Raw genomic sequence first — 12,024 nt, forward strand, 5'->3', positions numbered from 1 at the left:
TAAGCAAAGTTGTTCTCCTATGATTGGGCTATAATTTTGATGTGGTGACCTAGGGCAAAGATCCTATATTTTAAAAGTTACAGGGCTCCAAAGTTGAGCCAATATCACTGAAATCAGACTTAGACTATTAAGGACTTAAGAGGTGTGTTTTGCAAATAAGCCCAAAACTTAAGGTTTAACTTGCAAATGCACATATTTGTGACCCAAATGACTTAAGACACTTATTTAACTTGGTTTTTGCACTTTAGTCCAAATGTGCATCAATTTTGCACATAAGTCCCTAGGGTTTGGTTTTAGGGTTTTCCAGGGTTCCAATTAGGGTTTCTAGTATCCCAGGGGCATAAGTGTGATTCAACTTTATTTTTGGGGACATTTTATGACTATTTCCCTAAAGCCTTTAGGTTTTCTCAATTTGGGTTAAGTTCCCTATCCAGGGTTCTATTTGCAAAACACTAAAACAATACAACTTGTTTGAAATTTTTACCTAGTGAATGCACTTTAGGTGTGTCAAACATATGCAATGCCAATGCTTATGATGCCATGCTCAAGTTTTAGTTACAGTAACACCAGTGGTGTTACAATGTACATTATTCCCCACAACTTGTTGAGCTATGATCTTTTGTGAGCTCACCTTTGCGATATATAAACCCCCCACAGGTGAAGAGCAGGTAGTCCAGGAGGAGGTCTACAACGAGGAGTACGAGCTCATCTAGGTGGCGTCTCCCAGTCAGCTTGATGGCGCCAAGGAATAATTATTAGTTCCATTTATTGTTATCATTTATTTTTGTAAGACACTTCCGCTATGTAATAATATTTGTGACATTTATCTATATACACTTGGTCATTATATGTGTTGTTCTTTTTTGGTGCACATATGAGACGCACCCGGCTTTATCCCTTAAATCCAGGTGTGACATCAAGTTTGATCTTTCGATCACTTGAGAGGGGTTGAGTGCAACCCTTGACCGAAGGAGGTCACCACAATGTGGAGTACGCATTGGCCGAACCACAGGATAAAATCACTGTGTCACATGTGCATCTCTTTATTGTGATCATTTTCTTCCATAGAGTTCTCACATAATCACTTGTGTTATTGTTCCTAAGTTTAATACACATCTTTAAGGAACAATCAAGTGAAGAGTTCTCTTCTTCTCTCTACCTCTATTCAAATCAACCTGGTTTTGATTCTACTAACATTTATTATAAGCCAAGTTTGTCTTGTTTAGAGTTGATTTTTGCAGGATCACCTATTCACCCCCTTTAGGTGCTCTCAATTGGTATCAGAGTCGTTCTCCTCATCAAGGAACTAACCGCCCGAAGAGATGGATCCTAAGGGCAAGGGGATGGTGATTAACGACAAGGAGAAGCAGAAGGAGACTCTATGTTGATGAGCGAAAAGGTGACAAGCCCACCAACTTAGGCTCAAACAACAAGAGGAAGGATGGAAAGAAGAAGAGGCACATCAAGAAGATCATCTACTATGACAACGACGCCTCCTCTTCTTCACCAAGGGATGACGACGATGAAGACTCTTCGCCAAAAAAGGAAATGGTTAATCAAAACTATTCATTTGATTATTCGTGTATCCCTTATAATTCGAATGCACATTTATTGTCTATTTCACTTGGAAAACCCCCTCACTTTGATGGAGATGATTATTCTTTCTGGAGTCATATAATGCGTAGTCATTTGTTTTCTCTCCATCCTAGTATCTGGGATATAATGGAAAAGGCAATGCATTTCGATAGTAGTGATAATCTCATACTTATCAATGAACAAATTCATAAAAATACCCAAGCTACTACTGTTTTGTTAGCATCTCTATGCAAAGATGAGTACAACAAAGTCAGCGGTTTGGACAATGCCAAGCAAATATGGGACACCCTCGAGATTTCTCATGAGGGAAACGACACCACCATGATCACTAAGATAGAGTTCGTGGAAGGTGAACTAGGAAGGTTCGCCATGAAAAGGGGAGAGGAGCCAACTGAAACCTATAACAGGGTCAAGACCCTGGTGAACAAAATCTGAAGCTACGAGAGTACAAGATGGACAGATCATGATGTCGTTCGACTCATGCTAAGGTCATTTATCATTATTGATCCTCATCTTGTAAACCTCATTCGTGAAAATCCAAGGTACACCAAGATGACGCTCGAGGAAATTCTCAGAAAATTTGTAAGCGGATGCATGATGGTGAAGGAAGCGAGGTATGTGGATGACATTGCAAACGAACCACTTCCTCTCTATGAGCCGCAGCCTGTTGCTCTCAAAGCGACAAGCAGCAAGGAGGCGCTACCTAACAAGGTGGCACAAGTGGAGGCTGCCGGACTTAACGAGGAGGAAATGACACTTGTGATCAAGCGCTTCAAGACCTCATTGAAGGGACGCAAGGAGAATCCCAACAAGAATAAATCAAAGGGAAAGCGCTCCTGCTTCAAATGTGGTAAGTCTGGTCATTTTATAGCACAATGCCACGATAATGATAATGACCAGGCACAAGAAAAGAAAGGGAAGAAGGAAAGGAAGAAAAACTACAGGAAGGCAAAAGGCGAGGTGCACATCGACAAGGAGTGGGACTCAGACTACTCTTCATCTGACTCCGATGATGAGGGACTTGCTGCCTCGGCCTTCGACAAGTCCTCCCTATACCCCAACAAGCGTCGCACATGCCTCATTGCTAAGGAGAAGAAGGTACGTATAAGAGATACCCCCAAGTACACTTCTTCTAGTGATGAGGAATCTGATGATGATGATGTAGACTATAATGATCTCTTTAAGTGCTTAGATAGATCTAAAGTAGATAAAATCAATGAATTAATTGATGCCTTTAATAAAAAGGATAGGTTGTTATAAAAACAAGAAGATATTCTTTATGAAGAACATGATAAACTTGTTAATGTTGAAAAATCTCTTGCTTTAGAGACTAAGAAAAATGAAATATTGTCTTCTGAATTATATTCTTGCATGAGTATATTTCTAGTCTTAAGAGATCAAATGCTGATTTAAATGCTAGAATAGAAAAATTAGATATTGCTAGTTCATCTGTGGAACATGTTTCTATTTGCAATAGATGTAAAGATTTTGATATTGATGCTTGCAACAATCATGTTTCCACTATCTCTAAGTTGAATGATGAAATTGCAAACCTTAATGGTAAACTTAAAACTTGCAAAACTGAGTGTGAAAAAATAAAGTTTGCAAGGGATGCCTACACCACTGATAGACATCCCTCCATCAAGGATGGACTTGGTTTCCAAAATAGAACCAAGAACTTAACAAGCCAAAGGGCCTCCAATCTCATCAAGGAGAAAGGGAAGGCACCTATGGCTAGTAGTTTGCATTCTTTTCATGACAAGAAGAACCATGCCTATTTGTATGTTCATGTTAAGAATGTCTCTAATATTGCTCATCATGATGGTTGTTATGATCATGATGTTTTACCTGTACGTCATGATGCTGCCTTTGATTCTCATGCCATGTTTGCATCCTCTAGCTCTTCGTATGTTCATGGTAGGAGTATACCTAGGTGCCATGTTCGTCATGTTGTTTCTCATGCACCTAGGAATGCATCTAATGGCCCAACTATGCTTTATCGTACTTATGATGCCTCATATGTACTAATTTGTAAAAATGATAAAATAGTTGCTAGAAATTTGGGGCCTAAGTGCAAGAAAGGAAAGACTTGCATTTGGGTTCCAAAGTCTTATGTGACTAACCTTGTAGGACCCAACAAGAGTTGGGTTCCTAAATTACAAGTTTAAATCACCTTGCAGGTTTATGCATCCGGAGGCACAAGTTGGATTATTGATAGCGGATGCACAAACCACATGACGGGGGAGAAGAAGATGTTCACCTCCTACGTCAAGAACAAGGATTCCTAGGATACGATTATCTTTGGAGATGGGAATCATGGCAAGGTCAAAGGTTTGGGTAAAATAGCCATCACTACTGAGCATTCAATTTCCAATGTATTCTTAGTAGAATCACTTGGTTACAATTTGTAACACCCCGTCCAGTCCTATACCGGCGGTACTTACTCCTGGTAGCTCTCTAGGATCATATATTGTCCACACAGAACAACATAGGCCTTTTGTGCGCACTTTGTCCTCACTCATGCGCACCCAAGAAAACTTCCTGGTTGTTCACCTATCTCAAATTGCTCTAAGCCAAGCATGTTTAACTTGGAGGTTCTTTCGAGATAGGCTTACAAAAAGGAAGATGCACCTTATTGGTATGAATACTCTATTAATTCTATTAAGCCTTGGGCCGCAATATCACCATCCTAGGGGCCAGGATATCACAATCCACCCCCATAGAAGACCGACTTCCTCGTCAGTCAACCCCAATCCAGGAACCTCCCCACTTAGCCATGTCTGTGTCTAGTGTCGTCATATGCCATGCCATGTGACCACTCTGGGCCCACATGCGCCATGTGCCATATACCCGAACCCCTAACCCACACACGCCCGTGAAACCGCGAGGTTCAGCTCTGATACCACTTGTAACACCCTGTCCACTCCTGGACCGGCGATACTTACTCCTGGCAGCTCTCTAGGATCATATATTGTCTCCCCACAGACCAACATAGGCCTTTTGTGCGTACTTTGTCCTCACTCATGCGCACCCGAGAAAACTTCCCGGTCGGTCACCCATCTCAAATTGCTCCAAGCCAAGCACGCTTAACTTGGAGGTTCTTTCGAGATAGGCTTCTGAAAAAAAAGATACACCTTATTGGTATGGATACTCTATTAATTCTATTAAGCCTTGGGACAGGATATCACCATCCCTGGGGCTAGGATATCACAATATACCACTTGTAACACCTCGTCCACTCCCGGACCGGCGGTACTTACTCCTAGCAGCTCTCTAGGATCATATATTGTCCCCACAGACCAAGACATGCACCTTATTGGTATGGATACTCTATTAATTCAATTAAGCCTTGGGCCAGGATATCACCATCCTAGGGGCCAGGATATCACACAATTTGCTTTATGTAAGTCAATTATGTTATATGGGCTATAATTGTTTGTTTACAAATGTTGATGTATCTGTCTTTATAAGTGATGGTTCATTAGCTTTTAAAGGTGTATTAGACGACAAGCTTTATTTAGTTGATTTCACTAAAGAGAATGCCAATCAAGATGCATGTTTAATCACTAGGTCTAATATGGGCTGGCTCTGGCACCGTCGTCTAGCACATGTTGGAATGAAGAATCTTCATAAGCTTCTAAAGGGATAACATGTGTTAGGACTAACCGATATCTATTTTGATAAAGACATACCTTGTGCAGCGTGTCAGGCAAAGAAGCAGGTGGGAACTACTCATCCAAATAAGAACATGATGACAACATCAAGACCACTGGAACTCCTCCATATGGATCTCTTTGGACCCGTTGATATCTTAGCATCGGGGGAAGTAAGTATGATCTTGTAGTTGTTGATGATTTTTCCCGCTTCACTTGGTGTTGGGGGCCTTCGTCTTCCGAAGGTCCTCAAAAACACGAGGAAGCTTCGGCTTTGGGATGAATGTGTACATGGTTTGGAAGGCGCAACATGGAAGGAGGATGAACCAGTTCCGAAGCTGTGGACGAAGGAGCTTCGGCTTAGTGTAAAGACGACGATGGAGAATGAAACCGACTTAAAAGGGAAAAGACAGCTTAGCCCTCGACAGCTTACTTTTTAGCTAATAGTAAATGTCACAGACATAAATGTAATTTTGTTCGGGCTGTGTCCCGTGCCTATAAATAGATGAACAGTACCCCCGTACTGTTCACGCAAACTTGTAATCACTTGCACGTCACTCTTGGATTCTCACCTTCTGTCAAGCCGAAGGTACAAGTGTAATTCAATACCATTAATGTTTGTTCATGATCATATAATTAGAATATAAATAATTCAATGATTTGATATGATTGCTCATGTTCTTTATATGTCCCATATGTTCCTGCTCTTTATTATTACATATTGAAATTATGAAGGTTTATCCTTCATAACCTTTGTCTGAAGATCATTATATCCTAAGGGAGATAATGCTTCGAAGGACGAAGGTCTTTAACTATTAACATTTGTGTTGCCTTGTTCTTAACTCATAACATTTGAGAACAAGTGACCAACATTGGCGCCCACCTCCGGTGAACTCATTTGACCACCTTCGGCAACCTGTGACCTTCATCATGCCGCCGAAGAAGTCTTCAGGGCTAGGGGTTGCACTGTAGCCACTGAACATCAATCAGGAAACATTACGCGAAGCTAGGAGCCAAAAAAGGAAGGCTACTAGTCCGACACCTCAGGAGGAGGAGTTGGACCAAGACATCAGGGACCTCGAAGCTATTCATCAACAGGTCCAGAGGAAGAAGGAAAAGATGCTTCGTCTCACCGATCTTCAGAAGAAGATTGATGAGGTTGCTGAGGATATGCGACATATCACCCAAAATGACCAAGACCGAAGGCCTCAATACAGAGACCTTCGTTAAGACAACTCGTTCAACGATGATGAATGGTATGATGATTTCCATCATGGCAATTTTGCTTTTGATAATGCTTCTCCTCTAGCAGCAGAATTGTAGGCTACCCCATGGCCCCCGTCTTACAAGCCACCCCAGCTCCCTATGTATGATGGGCACTCAGACCTGAAGCAGTTTCTCATGAGCTATGAGGCAACTATATCTTCTTATGGGGGCAACACTGCAGTCATGGCGAAATCCTTCGTCATGGCAGTCAAAAAGTGTCGCACAAACTTGGTACTCTTCTCTCCGGCCAGGGACAATCACATCATGGCAGAAGCTTAAAGATAAGCTAATAACTTCCAAGGATTTCAGACGAAGCCAGTCACGGCTCAGGCTTTGTTGCAGTGCACACAAGACCATGAGGAGTACCTTCAGGCGTATGTCCGAAGGTTCCTGCGTCTGAGAGCACAAGCGCCTACAGTGCCCAATGAAATTGTCATTGAGGCCATGATCAAAGGGCTTTGGCCAGGACCTATGGCTCAGTATTTTGCCAGGAAACCCCCACAACCCCTGGAGAAGCTTCTTTAGAAGATGGATGAATACATCCGGGCTGATAATGATTTCTGGCAGAGAAGGGAAGAAGCCTATAGGTTCTCTGAGATGACCAGGGGCTTCGGAGGAAGAATCCACCCCAGGCATGTCAGATCAATCCATAATTCTAGACTAAGTGATGACAGAGGAAGCCAGCCTCAAAGGCCACAACATAGCTCTCAATCTTCAGGGCAACAACAAAGCTCTTTCAGGCCACCAGTCCCAAGGGGCAGAGGCGGCAGGGGCTTCAAAGGAAGATATGGAGATCAGCTCAGAAGGCTATATTGTTTATTCTGTGGTGAAGATAAGGGCCATACCACAAGAACATGCCAAGTTACAATACAGAAGCAAAAGGAGATTGCCGAAGCTGAGGCATGGCAGAATAAACCGAAGCAGGTCTTACATACTGCTTCATGCTACTCTCCCTATGTACCAGAGTACGTAGGCAATCAACAACCTTCGGCTTCTGTCGCTTCGGCAAGTCACTCTCAAGCTTCCTGGGCCCAGCTCCCATTACCACCACCATTACCACCCACTCAGATCCGAAGCCAGCAGCCAGAAGGGCACCCACACGCACAGCAGCAGCGTGATTTTCGGGAGGAATCCGAAGCTCGCACAGTCAACAGCACTGTGCCAGAATCCAAGCATATCTATTAAAGAATATCCTATTCTTGATGTATCTTTACCTTTTATGCCATTTTAATTTTTGTATGAGAACAAGTCATGAAGGGCTAAATTTTGATTTTATGTAATAATTGTGCTTGTGTCAACGAGTAAAATATGTCTTAAATAGATTTTTTAAGCTACAAAACTCGTTCCCAAGGGAACACGGAGTAAGTTCCAAAGCTATAAAAGTTGTTCTTAAGGGAGCGGAGTAAGTTTCGAAGTTACAAAAGTCGTTCCTAAGGGAGCGCAGAGTATGTTTTCGAAGCTCAAAAGTCGTTCCTAAGGGGATGCAGAGCTTAAATACCACCGAAATATAAGCTGAAGAAGCTCCAAAGTCGTTCCTAAGGGGATGCAGAGCTTAAATACCACCGAAATATAAGGTGAAGAAGCTCCAAAGTCGTTCCTAAGGGGATGCAAAGCTTAAAGACTCCAAAAACGTCCCTAAGGGGATGCAGAGTCTTATGTGTTTCAGTGTGGGCGCGCGTGTGTGTGTTTGGCATCACCATCATATTGCATCATATCACTGCATCATTCCGCATAACATTACATCATACATCATATGGCATCTGAAAGGGAATTAGGCTTACACCTTTTTCCTAATTGATTTTGGTGGTTGAATTGCCCAACACAAACAATTGGACTAACTAGTTTGCTCTAAATTATAAGTTCTACAGGTGCCAAAGGTTCACAACAAACCAATAAAAAGACCGAAAAAGGATTCAAATACAAGGGGCAAAGTCAGCCGAAGTGTGCCCTAGTTTGGCGCACCGGACTGTCCGGTGCACCACCGGACAATGTCCGGTGCACTAGGGACTCCAACTCCGAACTCCTCACCTTCGGGAATTCTGGAGGCCGCTCCGCTATAATTCACCGGACTGTCCGGTGTAGCACCGGACAGTGTCTGGTGGCGCACTGGACTGTCCGGTGTGCCAGCGGAGCAACGGCTACTTCGTGCACACGGTCGTCTACAGAAGGCATTAAATGCGCTACAGTGCGCGCCAGAGTCAGAGCAGAGCCAGATGGCGCACCGGACAGTGAACAGTGCCTGTCCGGTGGCCCAGAAGACAGAAGCTCCAACGGTCGGAATCCAACGGTTTGGTGACGTGGCAGGTGCACCGGACAGTGTCCGGTGGCGCACCGGACTGTCCGGTGCGCCATGCAACATCAGCCTTCACCAAACGACTAGTTTGGTGGTTGGGGCTATAAATACCCCCAACCACCCACCATTCATTGTATCCAAGTTTTCACACTTCCTACACCTTACAAGAGCTATAGCATTCAATACAAGACACTCCAAAGAGATCAAATCCTCTCCCAAGTCCAAAGACAACTCCAATCAATAGTGACTAGTGAGAGAGTGATATTTGTGTTCATTTGAGCTCTTGCTCTTGGATTGCTTCTTTTTATCATTCTTTCTTGTGATCAACTCAATTGTAATCGAGGCAAGAGACACCAATTGTGTGGTGGTCCTTGCGGGGACTTTGTGTCCCGTTTGATTAAGAAGAGAAGCTCACTCGGTCTAAGTGACCGTTTGAGAGAGGGAAAGGGTTGAAAGAGACCCGGTCTTTGTGACCACCTCAACGGGGAGTAGGTTTGCAAGAACCGAACCTCGGTAAAACAAATCCTTGTGTCTCACTCTTTATTTGCTTACGATTTGTTTTTTCGCCCTCTCTCTCGGACTCATTCATAATTCTAACGCTAACCCAGCTTGTAGTTGTGCTTAAGTTTATAAATTTCAGATTCGCCCTATTCACCCCCCTCTAGGCGACTTTCAATTGGTATCAGAGCCCGGTGCTTCATTAGAGCTTAACCGCTCGAAGTGATGTCGGGAGATCACGCCAAGAAGATGGTGATCGGTGGTGAGAAGACCGCTACAAGCCACGGGAAGGCTCCATCAAGGGAGTCCGCCAACAACAAGAAGGATGGATCCCCTTCACACATTCGATCGCACAAGAGTGGCGAGAAGAAGAAGAAAATGAAGAAAGTGGTCTACTACGAAACCGACTCTTCCTCGCCCTCTACATCCGGATCCGACGCCGCGTCCGTCACTTCTAAGCGCCAAGAGCGCAAGAAGTATAGTAAGATTCCCCTACGCTATCCTCGCATTCCTAAGCATACTCCATTACTTTCCGTCCCATTAGGCAAACCACCAACATTTGACGGTGAAGATTATTCTAGGTGGAGTGATATGATGAGATATCACCTAACCTCACTCCACAAAAGCATATGGGATGTTGTTGAGTTTGGTGTACAGGTACCATCCGTAGGGGATGAAGATTATGATGAGGACGAGGTGGCCCAAATCGTGCACTTCAACTCCCAAGCCACCACTATACTCCTCACCTCTCTAAGTCGAGAGGAGTATAACAAGGTGCAAGGATTGAAGAGCGCCAAGAAGATTTGGGATGTACTCAAGACCGCGCACGAAGGAGACGAGGTGACAAAAATCACCAAGCGGGAGATGATCGAGGGGGAGCTCGGTCGCTTCAGGCTTCGCCAAGGGGAGGAGCCACAAGAGATGTACAACCGGCTCAATACTTTGGTGAACCAAGTGCGCAACCTTGGGAGCACCAAATGGGATGACCATGAAATGGTCAAGGTTATTCTTAGATCACTCGTTTTTCTTAACCCTACGCAAGTTCAATTAATACGTGGTGATCCTAGATACACACTAATGTCTCCCGAGGAAGTAATAGGAAAATTTGTGAGCTTTGAGTTGATGATCAAAGGCTCAAAGAAAATCATCGAGCAAGATGCCTCCTCCACGCCCGAAGCACAACCGGTCGCATTCAAGGCGACGGAGGAGAAGAAGGAAGAGTCTACATCAAGTAGACTCCCCATTGACGCATCCAAGCTCGACAACGAGGAGATGGCGCTCATCATCAAGAGCTTCCACCAAATCCTCAAGAAAAGGAGGGGGAAGGACTACAAATCCCGCTCCAAGAAAGTGTGCTACAAGTGTGGTAAGCCCGATCACTTTATTGCAAAATATCCATTATCAAGTGACAGTGACTGGGATAACGACAAGAAGGGCAAGAGGAGAGAAAAGAAGAGGTACCACAAGAAGAAGGGCGGCGATGCCCATGTGTGCCGCGAGTGGGACTCCGACGAGAGCTCCACCGACTCCTCCTCCGACGAGGACGCCGCCAACATCGCCGTCACCAAAGGACTCCTCTTCCCCAACGTCAGCCACAAGTGCCTCATGGCAAAGGACGGCAAAAGGAAGAAGGTAAAATCAAAATCCTCCACTAAATATGCAACCTCTAGTGATGAGGATAATTCTAGTGATGAGGAGGATAATTTGCACACCCTTTTTGCCAACCTAAACATGCAACAAAAAAAGAAGTTAAATGAATTAATTAGTGCTATTCATGAGAAGGATGAACTCTTGGACACCCAAGAGGACTTCCTAATTAAGGAAAACAAGAAGCATGTTAAGGTTAAAAATGCTTACGCTCTAGAAGTAGAAAAGTGTGAAAAACTATCTAGTGAGCTAAGCACTTGCCATGATATTATTGCCAACCTTAGAAATGAGAATGCTAGTTTAATTGCTAAGGTTGATTCAAACGTATGTGATGATTCAATTTCCAATCTTAAAGATGATAATGCTAGTTTGCTTGCTAAGATTAAAAAATTGAATGATTCACTTGCTAGTCTTAGGATTGAAAATAAAAAATTGATTGCTAAGGCTAAAGACTTAGATGTTTGCAATGCTTCCATTTCTAATCTTAGAATTGAAAATGACATTTTACATGCTAAGATTGTTGAACTAAAATCTTGCAAACCCTCTACATCTACTGTTGAGCATGTTTCTATTTGCACTAGATGTAGAGACATTAATGTTGATGCTATTCATGATCACCTAGCTTTAATTAAGAAACAAAATGATCACATAGCTCAACTTAATGCTAAAATTAATGAGCATGACTTAGAAAATGAAAAATTTAAATTTGCTAGAAGCATGCTCTATAGTGGGAGACGCCCTGGCATCAAGGATGGCATTGGCTTCCAAAAGGGAGACAATGACAAACTTAATTCCCCTCCTAAAAGATTATCAAACTTTGTTAAGGGCAAGGCTCCCATGCCTCAGGATAACAAGGGTTACATTTTGTACCCTGTCGGTTATCCCGAGCACAAGATTAGGAGAATTCATTCTAGGAAGTCCCACTCTGGCTCTAACCATGCTTTTATGTATAAGAGTGAGGCATCTAGTTCTAGGCAATCAACCCGTGCTAAATTGCCTAAGAAGAAAACTCCTAGTGCATCAAATGAACCTAGCATTTCATTTAAGACTTTTGATGCATCTTATGTTTTA

The sequence above is a fragment of the Zea mays genome, chromosome 1 (genome assembly GCF_902167145.1).
Source record: "Zea mays cultivar B73 chromosome 1, Zm-B73-REFERENCE-NAM-5.0, whole genome shotgun sequence".
In the NCBI taxonomy this organism is placed as follows: Eukaryota; Viridiplantae; Streptophyta; class Magnoliopsida; order Poales; family Poaceae; genus Zea; species Zea mays.